This window comes from Poecile atricapillus, chromosome W (assembly GCF_030490865.1).
Source record: "Poecile atricapillus isolate bPoeAtr1 chromosome W, bPoeAtr1.hap1, whole genome shotgun sequence".
Taxonomy (NCBI): domain Eukaryota; kingdom Metazoa; phylum Chordata; class Aves; order Passeriformes; family Paridae; genus Poecile; species Poecile atricapillus.
This window is the reverse complement of record NC_081288.1, coordinates 79024843-79031686: the sequence shown is the minus strand read 5'-3', so window position 1 is coordinate 79031686 and position 6844 is coordinate 79024843. Positions and strand designations below refer to the sequence as shown.

The 6844-nt window shown below is 46.3% G+C and overlaps 1 long non-coding RNA gene across 1 annotated transcript; it reads left to right on the top strand.

Moving 5' to 3' along the window:
• The first annotated feature begins 948 nt into the window (after positions 1 to 948).
• LOC131591850 (uncharacterized) lies at positions 949 to 6102 on the top strand. The gene is made up of 3 exons (XR_009280469.1): positions 949 to 994; positions 1438 to 1529; positions 6019 to 6102. It is a non-coding gene; the product is annotated as an uncharacterized LOC131591850 (long non-coding RNA).
• Positions 6103 to 6844: the final 742 nt, after the last annotated feature.

Sequence of the window (6844 nt, the reverse complement as noted above, 5' to 3'; positions counted from 1 at the left end):
TGAGAGTCCTAGAAGGAGAAGGAAATGAAAGATTGGAGCTGGACAAAGGGGAAGGGAAACTGGACAAAGTGGCAAGGGGGATGGGTGGTGCAAGGCACTGGACTGGTAGGAAGGGCAAGGGAAAGACATGGATAGGTCAGGAAGGAAGAGGAAAACAATGGCCAGGAATGACAAAGAAATGCAAGGTTGGATAGGAAAGGAAAGGCAAGGCAATGTAGGGAAGGGGTAGGCCAGACAATGGGTGTCTTAAGTGAAGCCATAAAATAGATAGCCTTCGAGAAATAATGGGTTAAAACATAGAATATGAAGGGAACATCTGGAAGTAATAAACACAACGACAGGAGGGAAAGAGAAGGATAAAAAAATCACCGGACTAAGCGTAATTTAAGCCGAAGCTAAAGCATGCCTAATGTCAATATGATAAGTTGGCCCTAGGAGGTTGGGAACTCGGCCAACTACACCGGGAAAGGACCAAATTTGGAAAGAAGTTCAAAAGTTTAAGGAGGAAGACTCCTCGGAGACCCTCGCCCACGATGAAGGCCGACCGGAACGACCCCCGAAAAGATCCTCAAAATAGAAGTTTCCGCCCACGCCCCGCCTACGGCACGCCCCATATGAATATGCATTGATATGATGTAATTCCAAACCTAAACTGTATAAAAGGCATGCTTTTGTTGTAAGACTTTGGAAAACTCCCTTTAGAGATTTCCCCAACGTGCACGTTGCTAATAAAATACCTCCTGTCTATCTGACTTAAACTGCGTCTCTTAGACAGTTATTTATCGCCTTTTGGGGCAAAATTCGGCATCAGTTCTGGCGACCCAGATGGGACGAAACAGGAGACTCAGACTTTGAGGGGTTCCCTCCGAAGAGCCGGTCCGGGGCCGGGACCCTCTGGGGCCCCTGACGGATTTTTGTCAGAAGAGACTCCCCTCCCGGACCAGCGCTCTTCGGCAGAGGAAGGATTCCCTGCATCTCCTGCTCCAATTAAGAGGTATTTTTAATTGTTTATTGGTTTTGGTTTAAAGCGCTTTATTGGGACACGGGGGTCAGACGTGACCACCGAAGGGTAAACCAGGGGACGCCCTGGTAAAAATCCCTAATTGGTACCATTTGTGTTCGATATCTCGGACATCATAGGTTTTGGTACTATTGGTGTTTGTCCCTAATTGGTACCATTTGTGTTCGATATCTCGGACATCATAGGTTTTGGTACTATTGGTGTTTGTCCCTAATTGGTACCATTTGTGTTCGATATCTCGGACATCATAGGTTTTGGTACTATTGGTGTTTGTCCCTAATTGGTACCATTTGTGTTCGATATCTCGGACATCATAGGTTTTGGTACCATTGGTGTTTGTATGTGTTTTGTGTGTTCGTTTTATGTGTTTGTTGCAAAGTTTTATAGGAGACATCTTGTCACTCTTTATGTAATAGATTGAAACGCGCATTGTGCTGTCTACGTGCCTTGAATTTGGGAAGCCGGTACTTCACAGTTTGAGGGCGACTTTTTTTTGTGACAAAACCTGGTAAAACAATTTTATTTTATAAGTGTGTGTTGTATGTGAGGGTGAGTGAGACGCAGCGTAGCTGCGAAGCGAGAGGGAGTCCTGCTCCGCATTTCCTGTTCTTCGCGAGAAGCCAGGTCGGAAACGGACTAAGCGATTGAGATTGTGTGCATGAAGTGTTAAAATATATCAGCATATCGTGGTTGCGAGAGAGGGACTGTTTCGGTTAACAGAAAACGCAGATACAGGGGATAGTCATGGGAGGTCAACAGAGTAAGGACGTAAATATGAAAACCCCCTTAGGGTGCATCCTAAAGCATTGGAAGGACCTGGGAGGGAGTCCGGGGTTGGAAGGAGGGCAGCCCATTAAAATCAGAGATTGACGGGAGAAAAAAAAACAGCCCTCAGGGACTAGATAGTCCACAGGGGTCAGGGAGCTACATGAATGCTGACAGCCCACCCACACTGGAGGTTGAGGGGGAGGAAGGCAGTGGGTCAGAAGCAGAGAGCCGAAGGGAGACACGTAGCATACCCGAGCTCAGTCCATATGGAGATAGCAACACCTCCAGAAATGGAGGCGTCTGTAGAATGGAAACCAGTGCACCAAGGACTGGGGATAAAAGCAATTCACCGGGAGGCGACGTCCCTAAATTGAGATACAGCAAGAAGAATGATAATGAGGCATGCGAAAGGGAGGCAGAGAGTAACTCACAGAAACTGAACATAGTAATTCAGATAGAGGATAAGAGAAGTGGAGGGGGAGTAGAGGATGAGAGGAACCGCAGCCCGGGACAGGATAAGAGCTGGCAGATACAAAAGAGGCGACAGACGCAGGATGAGAATCGGATGGATTGTGTGATAGAGATAGGAGAGGAAAATGAAGAGCAAGAAGGGGGAAAGAAGAAAGAGAAGAGAAAGAATAGGGAAAGCATTGAGGCACAGGAAGAAAATCCCGGGGAGGGGACCAGTCACTCGTATTACACCAGATCTGTGGCACGGGGGGAAGCAAAGCAAGGGGAGAAAGGGAATCGCACGATAGCTCCTCTCCGACAAGTTATGCCAATAGTAGGGGAAAAGACTAGAGTAAAGGTGCCATTCTCGACGAGTGATTTGAACAATTGGAGGGATGAGGCAAGGAACTTCAGGAGGAATCCAGAGGGAGTAGCAAAGAGGTTTGAACTAATGGCAAAGAACTTAGATATTGATTGGGAGGATATAGAAGTGATGTTGTCAGAGTTGACAGATACGGAAAGGGAACTCGTATTGGAAACGGGGAGGCGACATGCCCAACTATTATCGGGGAGACTAGAAGATAATTTTCCCAGCAGTAAACCAGAGTGGGACCCGGGCAACGCGGAACACTATCAACGGCTAGTGCAGTATAGAGCTAGGGGAGGGTAAAAAGGAATTAGACTTTTTGATTGATACGGGAGCAACCTTTTCGGTTTTAAATCAAGAATTTGTACCTAAAAGTGATGAATTTGTGCAAGTTGTGGGAGCAACAGGCCAACCAGAAAAGGCTTACTTTTGAAACCCATTAAATACAAAATTGGGAAGCAAATGGGAATTCATCAGTTCCTGTATTTACCAAATTCACCAAAACCCCTACTAGGGAGAGACTTATTGGAGAACTTGGGGGCCGTAATAAAGTTTAACAAAGACCAATTGGAGTTTCAAGTAAATGAAGAACAACTGATTACAGCTCTAAGCCTAACGATCAGTTGTGTGGAGCCTAAACCTGAAAGCCACAATTTCGAGCAAATCCTGAGCAAGATGTACCCATTGGTGTGGGCTACTGATATACCTGGAAAATCAAAACAAGCAGCACCGATTGTCGTTGAACTTAAAGCTGGGACAAAACCGGTGAGAAAGAAACAATACCCTCTGAGGATAGAAGATAGGAAAGGGATTGAGCCCACAATCAGAAGGTTTATGGAACTGGGGTTATTGGTAGAATGCGAATCAGATTTTAATACACCAATCCTGCCAGTCAAGAAACCTAATGGAACCTATAGGTTAGTCCAGGATCTGAGAGCAGTAAATGAAATAACTAAGGCATTGCATCCGGTAGTTGCTAACCCATACACGCTTTTGACCAGACTGAAGGAGAATTTGGCCTGGTTCACCGTATTAGATTTAAAAGACGCGTTCTTTTGCCTCCCCTTAGCTCTCGAGAGTCAAAAGATTTTTGCCTTTGAGTGGGAATCTGTAGATAGTGGAAGAAAGACCCAACTCACCTGGACAGTGTTGCCCCAAGGGTGGTGCAATTCCCCTACGATTTTTGGGAATCAGTTAGCCAAGGAACTAGAACAGTGGGAAAGGCCGCTGGGAGATGGCACCCTTCTGCAGTACGTAGACGACCTCCTAATAGCAACAGTGACAGAGGAAGAATGCATTGAATGGACCATTTCCTTGCTGAATTTCCTGGGTTTAAGTGGATATCGAGTCTCTCGACAGAAAGCACAGCTGGTACAGACACAAGTGGTGTACCTGGGATACGAAGTCTCCAGAGGACAGCGATCCCTGGGAGCAGCTAGGAAAGAGGCCATCTGCCAGATGCCCAAACCAGAGACGGTGAGAGATCTGCGCGCCTTTTTGGGGATGACAGGTTGGTGTCGGTTATGGATCTACCAGTACGGGATACTCGCTAAACCACTGTATGATTTGTTGAAGGAGGCTAAGAGCATCCTAGTTTGGACTCCCGAGGCAGAAGAAGCCTTCAAGAAGCTGAAGATGGAACTAATGAGAGCACCAGCCTTAGGTCTCCCAGACGTATCAAAACCATTCTGGCTGTTCTCCCACGAACGACAAGGGATGGCCTTAGGAGTCCTAGCACAGCAGCTGGGACCGCACAAGAGAGCTGTGGCCTACTTCTCTAACATAGAAGAGGCCAGGAAGCTCACGCTGGGCCAAAAGGTGACTGTACTAGTATCCCACACCGTGTCAGCTGTGCTGGAACAGAAAGGCAACCATTGGTTGTCGCCTTCCAGATTCCTAAAATACCAGGCCGTTCTGGCTGAATCAGATGACGTAACCATTCAGGTAACTAACATTGTGAACCCAGCTTCATTTCTAGAAGGAAGAGCCCCGGCAGAACCCATCGAACACGACTACCTGGAGACAATTGAAGCTGTCTATTCCAGTCGCCCGGACCTCAAAGAAGAGCCGTTCGAAGATGCGGACAACTGGTTCTCGGATGGCAGCAGCTTCGTGAAGCAAGGAGTAAGAATGGCTGGTTATGCGGTCACTACTACAGAAAGGGTAATTGAGTCGAACCCCTTACCCACAGGAACTTCAGCCCAGAAGGCAGAACTGATAGCTCTGACTCGAGCTCTGGAATTGGCAGAGAACATGCAAATCAATATATGGACAGACTCTAAATATGCCTTTTCTGTTGTACATGCTCATGGGGCCATCTGGAAAGAAAGAGGACTGTTGACTACACAAGAAAAAACAGTTAAACATGCAGAGGAGGTTCTGCGATTGCTAGAGGCGGTCCAACTCCCAGCTCAAGTGGCCATAATGCATTGTAAGGGACATCTGAAAGGCAATACTATTCCAGAAATAGGAAATAGAAAGGCAGATACAGAGGCCAAATTGGCTGCCACAAAGTCTAGGGAAGTGGGAATAATGGCCCTAATACCAGGAGACCTGGATATCAGTATCAAGCCAGATTACCAGGAATCAGACCATAAATGGATTCAAAGAAATAAGGGCAAAATATTAGAAAATGGTTGGGGTCAATTTGAAACAGGACAGTTAGTAGTACCAGGAAATGTGATGTGGCAGTTTGTAAAAGCAGAACATGAGAAGGCCCATTGGGGTTTGGATCCGCTTTACCAATATTTGCAAACCAGGATAGCAGGACCGAAATTATTTACTACTATAAAGCACGTAACATCCCAGTGCGAACGGTGCCTGAGAAATAACCCGAATACGGGAACCAAGATACACCAAGGAGCCATAAGTCGAGGTAAATTCCCAGGTGAAGTATGGCAAATTGATTTTTCTGAGCTCCCAAGAAAAGGGGGGGCTCCGATATTTGTTGGTATTAACTGATACATTTTCTGGGTGGCCTGAAGCATTCCCTTGCAGGACAAACAAGGAAAGAGAAGTGACCGAAATACTGTTGAATGAAATCATTCCGCGGTTTGGGGTACCGAAGAGTATTTCCTCGGATAGGGGTACACACTTCTGTGCGAAAGTGGTGAGAGCAATAAGCAAAGCATTATGGTATCAAGCCTTGCCTATTGCTCTGCTGAGGCTGAGAGTCAAACCAAGGTCAAAAGAGAAGCTAAGCCCATTCGAAATCCTGTATGGTAGACCTTATGCTATGCAAGTTGTAAACGGGGATGCCATAGGCCAAATCGGTAACCAGTACATTTATGATTATGTAATTACAGTGGGGAAACAATTGGATAAGAATGCTACCGTGGTAATAGAGCACCAACCTAAATAACCTGATTGTAAATTGCATCCGTTTAACCCCGGTGATTGGGTGTATGTTAAGAATCTTTTAGGAAAACCCCTACAAGAGAAGTGGGAAGGACCTTTCCAAGTGCTGCTGACTACCTTCACCGCGGTCCGGATCAAGGAGCGACCTACGTGGATTCATTACTCGCGGGTCAAGAAAGCTCCAGAGAGTAAACAAGAGGAACGGACATCATGACCTTGACTTCACCTCAAGCCCTTTCAACCCTGATCATTGGACTCTCGATAAGTATAGCTCTTCCCCGAGACTCTGACCCGATAGATCCATAGTCTCACGCACACCAGTGTATCCACCCGGAATGGGGAGAGAAGGGACCCTATTTCGAGGTATATGCCCTACGTAACAATCAGCCATACGCAAGTAAATTATGGCATCAATCTTCCATGGTAGCATACAAGGGAGACCAAATCCAAATTGGGTGTCGAGAGCTTGACTCAGTGGAAGGAAGAACAAAGCAGCTAGTATTGACAATTCGATCCTTGGGGAAGTCAGCATCCGAACATAACTTAATTACCTTTAGTCCGGTAAAAATGGGTAAGCCCACTATTTGGAGGCAGCAAAAGGGCCCAATTTCATGTCGGTGGAGTGATTTCCGGGAAGATCCAACCGGATCACAGCCCCAAAGACTTGCCCCAAGAAACCACTCCACCAGCGGAATGCAAACAATGTTTGGGCCAGTTATGATTATATCAAAAATAAGTGGCAATCGGTTAGCACAGAAGCATGTATTCCTAGAGGACAGCTAGGTTATGTTTGCGAAAACGCTGTAGTAGAGGCAGAAGATTTATGCTTAGATGCTGAGAATAGAGTGTGCACCTTTGAAGTGCTTTTGCGTAATCGAACA